At 32.8% G+C, this 15,891-nt stretch overlaps 1 long non-coding RNA gene across 1 annotated transcript; it reads right to left on the bottom strand.

The window, feature by feature from the left end:
* Positions 1–10,646: 10,646 nt before the first annotated feature.
* LOC123535208 (uncharacterized) lies at positions 10,647–15,342 on the bottom strand. Its single transcript, XR_006683165.2, has 4 exons — positions 14,341–15,342; positions 13,722–13,815; positions 13,226–13,304; positions 10,647–12,880 (listed from the first exon to the last, which is right to left on the bottom strand). It is a non-coding gene; the product is annotated as an uncharacterized LOC123535208 (long non-coding RNA).
* Positions 15,343–15,891: the final 549 nt, after the last annotated feature.

Consider the following 15,891-nt stretch of genomic DNA (forward strand, 5'->3'; position numbering starts at 1 on the left):
AACTTTAAATTTATTAGGTGGATCTGAGATTACAATTAAGCGCCGTCACTAGAGACTTCTGAATGCCTTAAACTATTTATTCAGTGCCAAGTTAAGGAGGTAGGTTACCTTGTTACCAGGGTAAATTCAAATTAGTTGAACCGCATCATTTTTTTTGTATTTCGTGTAATATAATGTTTTAACTGCTACAATCTCTATTTCGTTTATCTCTGTCCCTTCAAGTTCAGTTTTTATCAAGGTTTGAAGAATATGACCCTCAAAAGGTATTTTATATTGAAAGAAGAAGGAAAATACGGATATTTAACACTTTTCAGTGTATTTTAGTTTCATTGATATTTGTAGAAGTCTGCATAATTAATAATTGTACTAGTATGCACATTATCTTTCTATTATAAGCTTAAAATGTATATGTCGCGGGGCTCGTGTTTCCATGGTAACGCATTTTCTCTCATTTTTAAACAACTATGTATAAAAATGGGGTTTTCTATGGCTTCAGTGTCGTTCTGTTAATGACCAGCATGGAATATTTTGGTAATATTATTAGTAAAATACCAAGCACTTTACATGGTACCCTATTTTTCTTGAAGTTTAATGTAACCATGGCAACAGAGATGTTTAAAATAGGTTATATCTTTCTTTTTGTCGTTATTTCTTATATCAAATATTGAATAAAATTATCTTTCTTGTTAATGTAGCTTTAAAACATATTATTTCTAACGTAATTTATATTTTCGTGTTATTTTCATTTACAATGTATTTGAATAAATTTCATAGCTTAAAATACTTACAGCAGTACCCTTCATCTTGCATTTTTCATGGAAAAATCGTTTGGCATGCTGCAATTATTCTTATGGATATTGTTGAAATGAAAATAAAAAGCCGAAGCTGTGTTCCTTAAATAAACCAATGTCAACGCTTTTGAATTTTACATTTAGATATATAGGTCACGGGCTTCGTTTCCATGGTAACATCAATTCAATTCAAGAAACCACAATTTTCTACTGAAATTTGAACAATTTTAGAGCTTAGTTGTATAAGTAACAAACTATCAACGGAAACTGAAAAATAGGTATTACAAATCAAACTGCCAGTTTTTTTTATTTTTAAAATTGCCGTAACAAATAACCTTTCATCCAACTATATTCCAAATAACATTGGTTACCATCATCCATTTTCTTACATTCCGCATAACTTTTCAATATAAATACATAAAAGAAGCAAAATATTGATTATTATTCAGAAAAAAAGACTCATAAACAACATTTCAGCAAATAATGGCTGTTTGAAAATAGTTCAAATAAAGAAAATGCATAGAATTACGTACTTTTAAAATATAAATTTTGCGCGGTAATTGACACGTAACGTCATGGCGTCAATTTTAAGGCATCATTGTTTTGAAGCGTTTCTGTGGCAATTTATTCATTATTTCTGCATTATTAAACCATAAAGCATCAGACCGGAGACAGGTTCATGATTTGTTTTCAGAAGAATGGATATACAAACACATTTAGTTTGTCGTAAACGTCGTCATAAATCGTCACGTTAGCTTCCGGTTGGACATGCGCACATACAAATATTAAGGTAACCTACCTCCTTAACGGTGTTTACGTAAATATACAGGATCTTAGAACGTTTATCATGAAAAAAGAATCTCTGAATTTATACTGATACGTAGGTGAAAAGTTGAACATCTGCTTTATCTTTAAATATTTTCTATATCTTCTGTATGCAAATAATTTCAGACTTTCATTACATATTTATCAAAGTTATGGACTACAGTTTTATTCACATATTCAGTAACTCACATTATAGTGTTCACCAGGAGGCCCTGTAGCCGAGTGGTTTAGGCCGCCGGCGTAAAATCACTTGCCCCACACCGCCGTTGGCTCAGAATCTCACTAGTAGCATATTTCTTTCACGTCAGGAGGTTATCCATTTGGTTTGCTCTACGCAGGTGCTCGCCCGTGTGTGACATATTCCCAGGTGCACATAGGGTCTTCCTCTACTAAGAAAAACTTGAAAGTCCTCATATGGCCATATATGTCGGTGTGACTTGAAACCCAACATAATTAAAATAAATAAGTGGATATCATTCTACAGATCTCTGTATCTCTGTGTTATGATCATGTTATAAATATGACCAAGGGCTGGCAAACTATGTTAAATGTCCTTTGTTATAACGTAGATCTAATTTCTTAAATGACGTATAAGCTAGTACAGTAGCTTTACAAAAACTAGAACGGTGTATTAAATGAAATCTTGGAATAATCCTAGTGAATTCATTTATTTTCCGAAAAAAATTCAGAACCATACAAGCATTTATTTAAACTGAATTTTATATGTTAAGGTGATAGAAACGATATTGCGTATAGTTTTTTATAGAGATTAAAACCATAGTTTTACTTTTGAACAATTCTCTGTATAATTATAACTCGCTTTATGAAACGCTATCCATTAACGAAACACATTGCCTTAGCGTTCCGTTGCAAGAATTTATCTAATGGAACGTTATTGGAACGCATCACCAAACACAGAAAAAACATTTTAACTGTGGTTTGTTAGAAAGAGTTTGTTTGGGAGAGTTTAGAACAAATGTCTGTTTGGGAGAGACAAAACAAATTTTGTTCAGCCTGAAGTGTATAAAGTTCATTGAAGTTGCTTTGCGCATATACATATAGTCAAGTCAAACGTGCACTATGCCTGGTTTTGGAATTACGACCCGTTTAAATCTTACAAATTCGGTCATTTGCTTTCCTGATAATCACTTAGCTGTTTGACCGAAAAAAATGCCCTAAATTACTACTGACAGCAAATCATGGATCCGAAACTGTTCAATGTTTCTGTGTAACAAATTTCTTTTGCCGGTGCAAGAAAATGTTTGCACAATTCATTTTCTGTCATGATCAGACTCAACCAAACTGTGTCTGCAATTTTCACTTTTGTGTGGTTGTGTTCTATGTGCTTTAAGGATGTTCTTGGTAAAACGTACAAATGTAGTGCAATATTTTAGAAACAGTACAGCAAATATTTATCATAGAACATTTCATGTGCAGTATGTGCTTACTTTTTAGCCTTAATGTGGAAATAAAACCTAAATTGGTGCGTAACGTAACTCTATGGAACCCGAAGTATTAAGCAACACTTTCAGAGGAGGTGTCCGGACACGCCTTCATTAGTATTTCACATTTTGTAACATTCCATAGAACCATTTCTCATGAAAAAGTTTGTATTAGATTTCCCGAAAGCAAAGAGCACCCCAAATACAGCTAAGGGGCCATGTATCGCAAAGTAGGCCCACAACAAAAAAAAGTGAAGCGGAAAGATAATCCAACCATGGTATTTGCATTTGCAATGACCTGACAATAATATGCGCTAGTTAAGTTCATATAAATACAGTTCTGTAAATTACAGTCAGATACGTTAAAAACTATCAAGACTTTCATTTAATTTAGTATTTAGCAATACGCAGCATTTTGTAACTGTTTTTAATCATGCAACAAAAGAATCCGGCTTAACGATCTTCAGTTTTCTTACGACCAATCTGACTAAAGTACATCTCCTATTACGCTACGCATAGGATCTGAAAACGACCTATTCATTGCCTCGTTCTGACGGCCCTTTCACTAGCCAATCAGAGCCTAGCTTACAACATCTTGCAAATCTACCTCTAGCATTGACTTTTGATATTTACAATTCTTATGTCGTAATGTATCAGATAGCCGGTTAGCTCAGTCGGTAAGCCACTTGCTTTGTAAGCGAGGGGTCCCGGGTTCGAGTCCTGGAATAACTGCATATTTTTCTTACTCTTTGACAATCGAACAAGTCGCCTGATTGGATAACATAAAAATAGCAATAATGGAAATCCAAAATATACAGAAGACGAATGTGAATGGGTCGTTCTCAGATCTTCGTTTAGAAGATCAAGTACTTTAGTCAGATTGTCTTACGACCATCCTCACTTTTTCTTATGTAGCACAACCGCATATGGTCATAAATTCCACCTAAATAGAATATTGCCTCATCAGAAGTATTAACGAATTCCAAATCATACAACCTCAATAAACTTACTTTGTAGTTATAGTTGGAGATGAAAATAGAAGATGTTAAATGAGTGTCTTTTCATACTGAATGTATAAAACGAGTTTAATAAAATGCGAGGCCTGAGTTTAATAAATTCCATATGGAAAAAAAACAAATATAATATTCTTTTTATCACATGTAAGCTTTCCATCCTGAATCATCAAAAGGTCGTCTTTCTTAACCTTTTATTGTAGACCAAGTCAATTTGACCAATGCCTTCTATACTAAAAACAACGTAAATGTCAAAATTTTATAACACTAGTGTAACAACAAATTTATGAAATTGTTTTATTTCATTCCATCGACGTCAAAATGTGATAAACGGTTATATGTTACGATTGAAACTCCATACTTTGTTCAAATATGTGAGTAGATTCTTATACGAATTTAACAGCCCTAGTTGTTGTGGCTGTAAATTCAACCACATAAATATTTGTGTTCCACTGTAACCTATTTTGAATGTCGATTTATTTATAATTACCTTAATGAAATATTAAATCAGAGCTTATTTTTCATTTTTTCATACTCCTGTGTAAATGGTTGGTCTCAAAAGCTCTCGTGGTTGTCACCTATTTCCGCGAGTACATCCTAGAACTTTTGGAAACAATGTACAAGCATTCATAAAACATTGTAATGAACAGTTTGAAGTTCTTTTGAATGCTTCTCTAAGATTAAACCTTAACAGTGTTCAGTTTTAAGTTGAACACCTCCATTATATACAAGTTACTAATAGATTTGGAGCAATAAGACATTTAGAGTCTGATTATACTGCCTTATTTCTGATATTTAACATCCAGTACTTATGTGTCATCTATTTGTGATCCACCTAATCCGTAACAAGACCCAGACATAAACTATAAATCATTCAAAAGGCCGGTGGCATTACGATTTTTGTTTAAATTCTTTTGTAGTGTTAATTTTATGTTCAAAACTGTATTGTAAAATCGTGCAAAGTCACAGTTTTGAAAAATTGCTTTGTTGAAATTTTACAGTTTTTAACGTATTGTACGGAAATCTTGGTTTTATGCTTACGCAGGTATTCTGAGTTTTATTAAATCCATCGACAAATAAGGTCACAACTGAAATTTTAAGCTTTCTGGAGTTTAAAATCTCTTAAATTTACAACATAAAACATCCGGTGACGATTATCCAAAAGAAATGAAGACATTTTATGAATTTACCAACCACGGAATGGTAGGTAATATTACTGATATTGTCTTGTATATAAACAGAAATCAGTGAAAACACTTGATACGGAAAATGTGAATCAAATAGTAAGAGCAATACTTCGTTATTATATTTCTTGCATTGATTCGTTTGAAGACATTTTTGCAAACAAATATTTTATCTATTTTCGTGATTGACCAATCATCATGTTTTGTATCAAATGTTAAGCATGCACGAAACTTCATTACATCTGATATCCCCAAAACAAACATCCTGTTTGGATACTCTTCTAATTGATAAGGTATCTATATCTGTATTTTATATCCTTTGCCAACTATTTCGATATCATGATCAGTTCATATCATCGAAAAGATGATAAAAAGAAGCATGCGTTTGTAACATATCTTCAGAATTTGAATCAAGTATTCTTATTTTCTATTAATGATTATACACACTGATTTTTTATCTAGTATATAGGTATATGTATTTGTATTTACTCCTACATAAATCTCTACAAATATTTTGAATATTTTCCAATACTAGTATACGTGAGAAAGATCAACGTCTGTTAATGTGTGTTTGTATATGTGTTGGTTTCTAGCAAAATGTTTGCTTGTGCATCAACGAAGAAATAATTTAATGTATGGGTTTTTCCGTACTTCTGCCAAATCAATTCTATTAAGAAGTACACATTTCTAAAACAATAATTGTTCCCCATGTTTAAGAGTGCTACTGAAAATTGTAAAATGTAGGGAAAATAAAAACTGCAAATATAGTTTAGTTTATTCTAACTTAATTTAGTTCGGTTGTGATGCATGCTTGAAGCTTATTTGAATCACTCTCGAGTCCTCTCCCTTGAAAAGCTAGTACTTGTGACATGAATCCCGTGACCTCCGGAAGGAGCGGCCGAAGCCCTAACCCCTAGTATACCGCTGCCGTTAAAAACGTTACAGTGTCCGTCTTAGGTACAAGATGTCCATGACCCGGGTTTCAGTCAGGGTTTTTTTAATTATGTTACAATGGCACACAACATATTAAATAACTCACGAGAAAATATAAATCTATACCAGACCTTCAAATATCCCATTTAAGTTCGATGATGATTTCTAAAAATGGAGGGATTGTACGTATGAGTGAAGAGCATGACAGTTATTGAGATATCCTTACTATTGTGTTCGGGGGCCTCCGTGACCGAGTGGTTAAGGCCACTGACTTCAAATCACTTGCCCCTCATCGATGTGGGTTCGAGCCTCACTCGGGGCTTTGAATTCTTTATGTGAGGAGGCCATCCAGCTGGTTTACGGAAGGTCGGTGGTTCTACCCAGGTGCCCGCTCGTGAAGAAATAATGCACACAGGGGCGTCTGGGGTCTTCCTCCACCATCAAAGCTGGAAAGTCGCCATATGACATATAATTGTGCCGGTGCGACTTTAAACCCAACAAAATAAATGAATTACTACTGCGCTCGCTTTAATGGCGACGTCATAGATTGTTCGACTTAAGTGTGAGAGATCTCTTGTTCGATGTTCATTTAAGGCTAAAGTATTTTCAGCCCCTTTCATTGCGACGAAGCAAGGTAAACGTAGATGCTTTCCATAAATCCGTATTCCATTACTAAGGATCTTTAATGGAATTACACTATTATTCTGCAAGTCTAATCATTAGCGTGATATAGCTACCAAAGAAAAATAATTGCAGATTTTAACAAAATAAAAACAATAACTATCATCATACTTATTTGATAATTAAATCCTCAGAGAAGTAGATATGACCAAACAAAAACACTCGCATTCAGTATCAGTTCAATGCGACTAACCATTACCAAGAAACGACTGTAGAATGTCAAATATTCCAATTTTAAAATATTAATATTGTAAAATTAATAAGTCTTGTCATATGCATTTGAAAAATACTTAACAAATTCCAGGATGGCTGATATGACTGAAAACAAACACACACACCATATACGGACATACGGACATGTATGTTTCAAAGGGCGATTACTTCAATATAAAGTTTTTATCATCTTAAGATACAATTAATATTTTTATTTGAAATTTCGGAATTTCGATTGTTTAGCTTTTACTCTATCACCATTTTTTTCGTAACTCTGCAGAAAAAAGAGGGAATAATAATAACCTCAGGAGTTATCTCCTGTGAAGAAAACATAGGGCCTGAATACAAACTAGAAGATAAGGAAACTCAATTGTTTTGTCCGAAATAACTCGCAACATGTTTCACGTGACTGACATTAAACCTTTCTAAAAATTGTCCATTTTCAGGTAAAATCTTGACATTTATGGCCAAACTAGCGATAACAACGCATTGTTGTTTTTGTTAGTCGTACATTAGTTTAAACGGACATCAATATTTACATAAATCACAGTGCTGTTGGAAATCTAACTTTTGAAATATCGGACAGATATATTTTTTTGATATCAATTCAACTTAAATATGTATCGCTTGTCAAACTTTTATTTAAATATTTCGAATCCTTTATCACTTGTCCGAAATTTATTTTGTAACATAAAAAATTCACTTGTCGGGCATAAATCTTAACATGTACATGTATCACTGGTTGGACATGAAACAATCATTTCTTTTGGTTAAGAATAATACATAAATACAAAATATGAAACTTTTCAAGATCTTATAAATTACACAATATAAACAGTTTCCAATATGATAAGCATTTAAAGCGGAAATTCGGAATTGAAAAGCAATATCTTAGTCAATTGATATTAGGCAATTACGAATGAAATTTAGTAGACTCACTATTATCAATCCATTGAAATGTAACTTTGAGAAAGTGAACTACTACTATATTATGCATTAAAACAATAATAAAAAAGTATTGTTATTTACGCAGGAACTTCACAGATAAACGAATATGCATTATTACATAGGCTATTGAACGAAAGGAATTGCTGGTTTGTTGCTGTTCTATACCCAGTCAACATCAAACATAAGTTATTGGCACCGGTGTTAGGATAGCCGCTATACCAGTGGAAATATCCGCTTCTAGATCCGTAAGTATACTCCCATTGCGAAGACGAATTCTTACGCCGACCATCGATATGTAAATTTTCTTTCTCGTCGTCTGCAAACAGGATAGCTTTAACAAATTCGTACTTGGAATCAGAATCAATATTGACTAGAAATGCTCCGTCATCCTTGCACACGCGAACGGCGTCATCACGAGATTTAAACTCCAGAAAGCTTTAACATTTCAATTGTGACCTTATTTGTCGATGGATTTAATAAAACTCAGGATGCCTGCGTAAGCGTAAAACCAAGATTTCCGTACAAAACGTTAAAAACTGTAAAATTTCAACAAAGCATTTTTTCAAAACTGTGACTTTGCACGATTTTACAATACAGTTTTGAACATAAAATTAACACTACAAAAGATTTTTTAAAAAATCGTAAAGCCACCGGCCTTTTGAATGATTTATAGTTTATGTCTGTGTCTTCTTACGGATTAGGTGGATCAAAAATAGATGACACATAAGTACTGGATGTTAAATATCAGAAATAAGGCAGTATAATCAGACTCTAAATGTCTTATTGCTCCAAATCTATTAGTAACTTGTATATAATGGAGGTGTTCAACTTAAAACTGAACACTGTTAAGGTTTAATCTTAGAGAAGCATTCAAAAGAACTTCAAACTGTTCATTACAATGTTTTATGAATGCTTGTACATTGTTTCCAAAAGTTCTAGGATGTACTCGCGGAAATAGGTGACAACCACGAGAGCTTTTGAGACCAACCATTTACACAGGAGTATGAAAAAATGAAATATAAGCTCTGATTTAATATTTCATTAAGGTAATTATAAATAAATCGACATTCAAAATAGGTTACAGTGGAACACAAATATTTATGTGGTTGAATTTACAGCCACAACAATTAGGGCTGTTAAATTCGTATAAGAATCTACTCACATTTTGAACAAAGTATGGAGTTTCAATCGTAACTTATAACCGTTTATTACATTTTGACGCAGATGGAATGAAATAAAACAATTTCATAAATTTGTTGTTATACTAGTGTTATAAAATTTTGACATTTACGTTGTTTTTAGTATAGAAGGCATTGGTCAAATTGACTTAGTCTACAATAAAAAGTTAAGAAAGACGAACGTTTGATGATTCAGCATGGAAAGCTTACATGTGATAAAAAGAATATTACATTTGTTTTTTTCCATATGGAATTTATTAAACTCAGACCTCGCATTTTATTAAACTCGTTTTATACATTCAGTAAGAAAAGACACTCATTTAACATCCTCTATTTTCATCTCACTAAAACTAGGGAGAAAAGTTGCAGATAAATACAAACACAAATCAATTACTACAAAGTAAGTTTATTGAGGTTGTATGATTTGGAATTCGTTAATACTTCTGATGAGGCAATATTCTATTTAGGTGGAATTTATGACCATATGCGGTTGTGCTACATAAGAAAAAGTGAGGATGGTCGTAAGAAAACTGAAGATCGTTAAGCCGGATTCTTTTGTTGCATGATTAAAAACAGTTACAAAATGCTGCGTATTGCTAAATACTAAATTAAATGAAAGTCTTGATAGTTTTTAACGTATCTGACTGTAATTTACAGAACTGTATTTATGTGAAATTAACTAGCGCATATTATTGTCAGGTCATTGCTAATGCAAATACCATGTTTGGTATATCTTTCCGCTTCAGTTTCTTTTTGTTGTGGGCCTACTTTGCGATACATGGCCCCTTAGCTGTATTTGGGTTGCTCTTTGCTTTCGGGAAATCAAATACAACCTCTTATTTTCATGAGAAATGGTCCTATGGAATGTTACAAAATGTGAAATACTAATGAAGGCGTGTCCGGACACCTCCTCTGAAAGTGTTGCTTAATACTTCGGGTTCCATAGAGTTACGTTACGCAGCAGTTTAGGTTTTATTTCCACATTAAGGCTAATAAGTAAGCACATACTGCACATGAAATGTTCTATGATCGGGCCTTCTTCATTAGTCTAGGATTTATCTTGCTTTCAGCCATGCTGCAATGCGAGATGCTACATTCGGTGCATTGCCTTGTGATAAACTTACATCGTTTCTTCGCCATGTGTCTTTGTTGTATATTTACTAATGATATGAATAAAAGTGGTCCCTTGACGTAGGCATTGTATCTAATTTGAAGAATATTTAAAGAATGGAACAAAGAAGTATATATTGTTATATATGATCTAACAGCATGATAAAACAACTTTTGTTTTCAATGTTCTGTAGTCATAACAGGAATAATGTTGAAAAGATGATCAACAACAAATAATCCTACTTGTCTAAAGGGAAGGTAACTGTGTAACTAAATATTGGTTACTTAAGACGGTACTAGTTATCTCCCTTATAAGTTTGCATATAAAGAGTCTGAATTGACCCCAACATGACCTATGGTCTGTTTCATTTAGCAATCAGAAAACACTGATGTTCTTAAATATTTATTCAATTCTGTTTATATGACATGTAATTATATATATAATGTTTTATGAAAAATGTATATGAAAGTAATAAATATGTGGTATTGCACTTTGTTGACAGTAAAAAACATAAAATGGTTTGACATGAGATATCTGCATACATACTTTTGTTTACACGATAGACATTAAATCATGAGATAAAGAACATAACTACAATTCATAAACAAGAGGGTCATAATGCCCCTGGATCGCTCACCTGAGAAATATGTATCAAATGTCAAACTGATGCTAAGGCAGGCCAATATTTGACCCTAGGGGGATAATTTGAACTAACTTGGTAGAGGACCATTAGATGATGGCACATACATGTACCAAATATCAAACCCTTAGCTACTGTGGTTTTGGACAAGGAGATTTTAAAGTTTTTCCTTTTGGTTGCCATGAGTTCTGCATGGATTTAAATTCTTTGGGCAATTTTGATAGGGGGCACCCAAGGATCATTTCGGTGAAGTTTAGTGTAAATCAGTGGTTTTGAAGAATAAGATTTTTGAAATTTACAATATTGCCATATAGGGAAAGTCAGCCCCGCCCCCTGGTGGAAACAGAAAGGCTTAGACAATTTTGGAAGAGGGTCACCTAGAGATCATTTCTACAAAATATTTTTGAAATCACAGTTTCTGACAAAAAGATTTTCAAACTTTTACCTTTTGGTTGCCATAGCAAGCAGAGTTCTGCATGGAATTAAATTCTTCTGGCAATTTTGAAAGATCATCCTGTGAAGTTTGGTGTAAATCTGCACAGTGGTTCTAAAAAGAAGATTTCTTTTACAAAGTGTTGACACACGACGCACTACAGACCTCGAGCGATCACAAAAGCTCACTTTGAGCATTTGGCTCAGGTGAGCTAAAACAGTACATATAAATGGGACAGCAATATAAATAGAAACAGTCACCATATATATGGCTATTTCAAATATTATATATGTCAATTAATTCCTTATAATACGTCTACTTCTTAATGTTTGAATAATGCGTATTTGAATCCAAACACAAAAATTTTGAAAAAATAATGAAAGTTTTATGAAGGCTGCTAGACCTGTAGTAGAGATTTACCCTAAGCCTTTTTTACGCAAGGGAAACAATCTAATTATATAGTGAAATTTTTGAGTGAACACCGTTTTTTTTTTATCCTAATCCTGCCCATGTTATATCAGTGCAAAGGAAAAGTAACCTATCTATGATAAATGCCATATATAATTACACAGTTATGCATCTAACAGTCTTGAAATTGATTTCTTCGATTTTCTCATATTTCTAGATATTTTTCCCATACTTTGACGCATATGTATGGGTAGTTGAGATTGTTCTCTTTTCAGCAGTAGCCTTTTCAACATATTTCACCTTGTGAAATTCTGTGGGTTTTGACTTTTTTCAAAAAATCGTCTGTTTGTTGACAAATTTCACCACAAAAATGTTCTACTTTTCCCCCAGGGCAATCAATTATTTGATCTTTACATAGTTTTGTATTGAGGTTGCTAATCCATGTGGCAAATGTGCATGCTTTTTTCATGGTTAGACGTAAACAGTGGGTAGTTTGGATGAGGTACTAGGTCAATTGTCACCTAAGCCTATCATAAAGTCTTTGCGGAGTTGTCCCCATTTTTTCCAAATATTTCATCCGGGATCATTTTTTTTTCAGCTCAAATAACTCTTTTTCAGGAAATGATATTTTAATAATTTTTTCAGTCCTTGTATTCTGATGCAGTTAACTTCACATACATATAATATGGATAGCTCCTACTTGAAGTTTGTATTTTCAGTTACAATGCCTACCTGTAGCTTGTAATGACTTGATAAAATTCTGACATATGAAACTTTTGACTAGTACAATGGTGACATACTGTAGTGTTGCTAAAGTAATCATGCAACTTTCAAAGTTGACAAGGAACTTAAGGGAATTAACCTGCAAAGTTTTGTTAAGACTAATCAATAATATAGTCCAGGCAAACAAATCTGGACAGACGCACGCATACAATTTGGACAACTATGTCTTCACTTCCGCAAACGGGCACAACGAAAAGTAAAGCCAATGGAAGGCTCCTCTATAGTGAGCTGTGCAAGTTGCAGACACTGATCTTGAAGCATAGCTGAAGGGTGACAATGAAGATTTCACAGGCATATCTGAAGATACAAATGTATATGTAATAACTCTGTATTCGACATGTCTGTAGCTCTTTAATTGTCAAATATATGTATACTTCTAAATATAAAGTAGAATAAAAATCAAACTTTTACCGAATTAATAAAACTTTAACATATTTTATTTCAGGAGAAGAATGTAAGATATGGAAAGTTACATTCATAAGTCTGTAATTGTTTGATACTATATCATTTCTTACTGTAAGTGTAAAATTTATATCATACTTGACCATTGGTCTCATGTGAAACAAACTTTACACATGCCTCTTGAAGTGATATATAACTGAATTACATTGTAACACTTTGCATATAATTGTAAACAATTACCTGAAGATATCAATATCTGTGTTTAATTAAATCATACACATCAACACTGGCATCATACGAATTCACACAACATTCTACACTGAAATAAAGAAACAAATTCCTACAAATGGGTTTAGTACTACCATTACTGAAAATAAAATACAGAATTTACATCACATTGGGACTGTAATCCACTGAAATCATCAAGTGACAAACATAAAAAAGATTGCATTATCAAGATATTAAAACAAAATGGTTATTGCTAAAGTGTGTTTAAAAATCTTGAAACATGGTTGAGTGGCTGACAATAGTAAATCTTTTACCCCTGTATCATTAGAAGGGCTAAAATTTTAGAAGTCTGAATAGATATCTTTACCCAAGTCAAAAGTTCTTCATTCAAAATGGTTGGCTGTACCATTCTGCATATAACTTACATAAAATCATTTTAATCATATTCACACTGTCTGTCTGTAAAATGTTTAGGGGAACATTATTTTAATAACTGACATTAAATTACCTTCACCTGGTAAACTTAAAATCATCATATGTACATCACTGTATCATTAGAACATCTTCCCCTTCTTTTATTTGTGTTAGACATGTAGGGCTCTCTGAAATATATAAATAATAAAATCTGTGAAAATACTCATTTGACATGCAAAAACCAAAACACCATCTTTATCAAAGCATCTTAATATTGATCTTAAAAAAGTATTATTATTTCAAATAATTATTGTCCATAAAAGTATAATGTATCCCATCCATAATCATTACATGACTCTATATAATTCACCAGTTCATAGTTTGGAATGACTTCCAGCCTCAAACCAGAAGTTGTAGAAAAATAAATTATGAAAGTTGAATTATGATATATTTTAATAAGGATGGCCTATCTGTTAATTGTCAAAATTGTTTCCTCTTTAGAATACTGATAGCCAAGCCATTCAATAATTTCATCTTATCAAATGCAGCCTTTAAATATAGATCATCAGTCAATAGTTTGTATTAATTATAATAATTATGCACTGACTTGTTTATATTCAACACCATAAAGAGAGATAATACTACTTGTCAATTGAAAACATTGTATGTGATACTCTTCCATCCTGTATAAATTGCATTTAATAAGAATTTACATTTTGCTTTGACTGGCCCTGCTTCTGCAGCAACTTTAAATGTGTCATTGTTGGCTTGTACTTCTGTCTGAAATGGAGTAATTAATATATTTCAATACTCTTATAATAAATATATAATGTTGTTCTATTCCTACAATTTGCAATAGTTTATTATGAAAATTCGTTTTAACTCGATTACTTCCTGTTTTGAATACAGCTAAAATACATAGAACAGACTATAAGCTATAATAAGGTTAAGGGTCACTCTGAAAGGAAAGTCGTTCAACATAAGCCCAGTTAATCGCAGATACTTTAAATAAGCTGTAATTTCACACAATAATTTGCTATAGGAATATGTATCTATAAACAAAAATCAAGAAATAACAAATAAATGGAAAGAATATATCTGAGCAACTTTAAAAGCGACAATGAAAATGAATGTAGAAAGGCAATATTTTCTTATCGACTTTTCTTTCATAGTTTCCATTTATAGCGTAACAGTTTACTTCCATACTGTATTCAATAATCCATAAATATTATACTAAACGTTTAAATGCATGTAATATCCTTATGTTACTCGCAAATTGACATTTTGTTGATAACCTCTCAGTTTTCGGCAGTTTTCACGTGAATAACAAAACCGGTGTTGACATAAATGTTCTACTTCCGGCAATATTCGATAGCGTAAAAGGCTCTTGTACGATGTCTACTTGACGGGATAAATGTGATCAATCTTACGCATGAACAGTTGACAGAAATATTTTCCCAAGTTCAACACATTAGAGCACACACACTCTCCAATGTCACTAAGCAGAACGCGATGGCACGATGGTGTGATGGTGAAAACGCGATGGTACGGTGATGAAAATGCGATATTACATCTATATTTCACCATCATACCATCGCGATTTTATCATCGTGCCATCGCGTTTTTACCATCGTACCATCGTTGGTTCATCATCGTGCCATCGCGCCATCGCGTTTTCGTCATCGTACCATCGTGCATCGTGGTTTAGTATCAAATAAAAAGTCACGATTGTCCAAACACACGTCTGCATAAATAAAAAGGACCTCTCTCTCTCTCTCTCTCTCTCTCTCTCTCTCTCTCTCTCTCTATATATATATATATATATATATATATATATATATACAACGTTACTGTTGTATATGAAATATAGACGGGTATAACACTGCTTTGCGATCGGCTATTTACTGATTATCGTGGTCTAATAACACCAAACTACTTTCGCGTCCCATTCTATATTTATATCAATGTTTACAAAATAAAGTCAATGTTTACAAAATAAAGCGATGTAACGGTTTTTAAAATGCATTTGAAAAACTGCGAAAACTCGAATGTTCCCTGGAAACTAGAAGTTTATCACCCATTTAGTTTCATGTATATATAGTGAAATAATGGCGTCATTTTGACTTTCAGTGATACTGTTTTTAAAAAATCACATGCACAATGTGTGGATTAGTCGCTTTAATACATAGATACTCATCATGTATTCACCATTTACTTTTTAAATGTCAGCCAAATTAGTCAGTTCTTGAACTTTTAAATGTTAT

The sequence above is a fragment of the Mercenaria mercenaria genome, chromosome 12, assembly GCF_021730395.1.
Source record: "Mercenaria mercenaria strain notata chromosome 12, MADL_Memer_1, whole genome shotgun sequence".
Taxonomy (NCBI): Eukaryota; Metazoa; Mollusca; class Bivalvia; order Venerida; family Veneridae; genus Mercenaria; species Mercenaria mercenaria.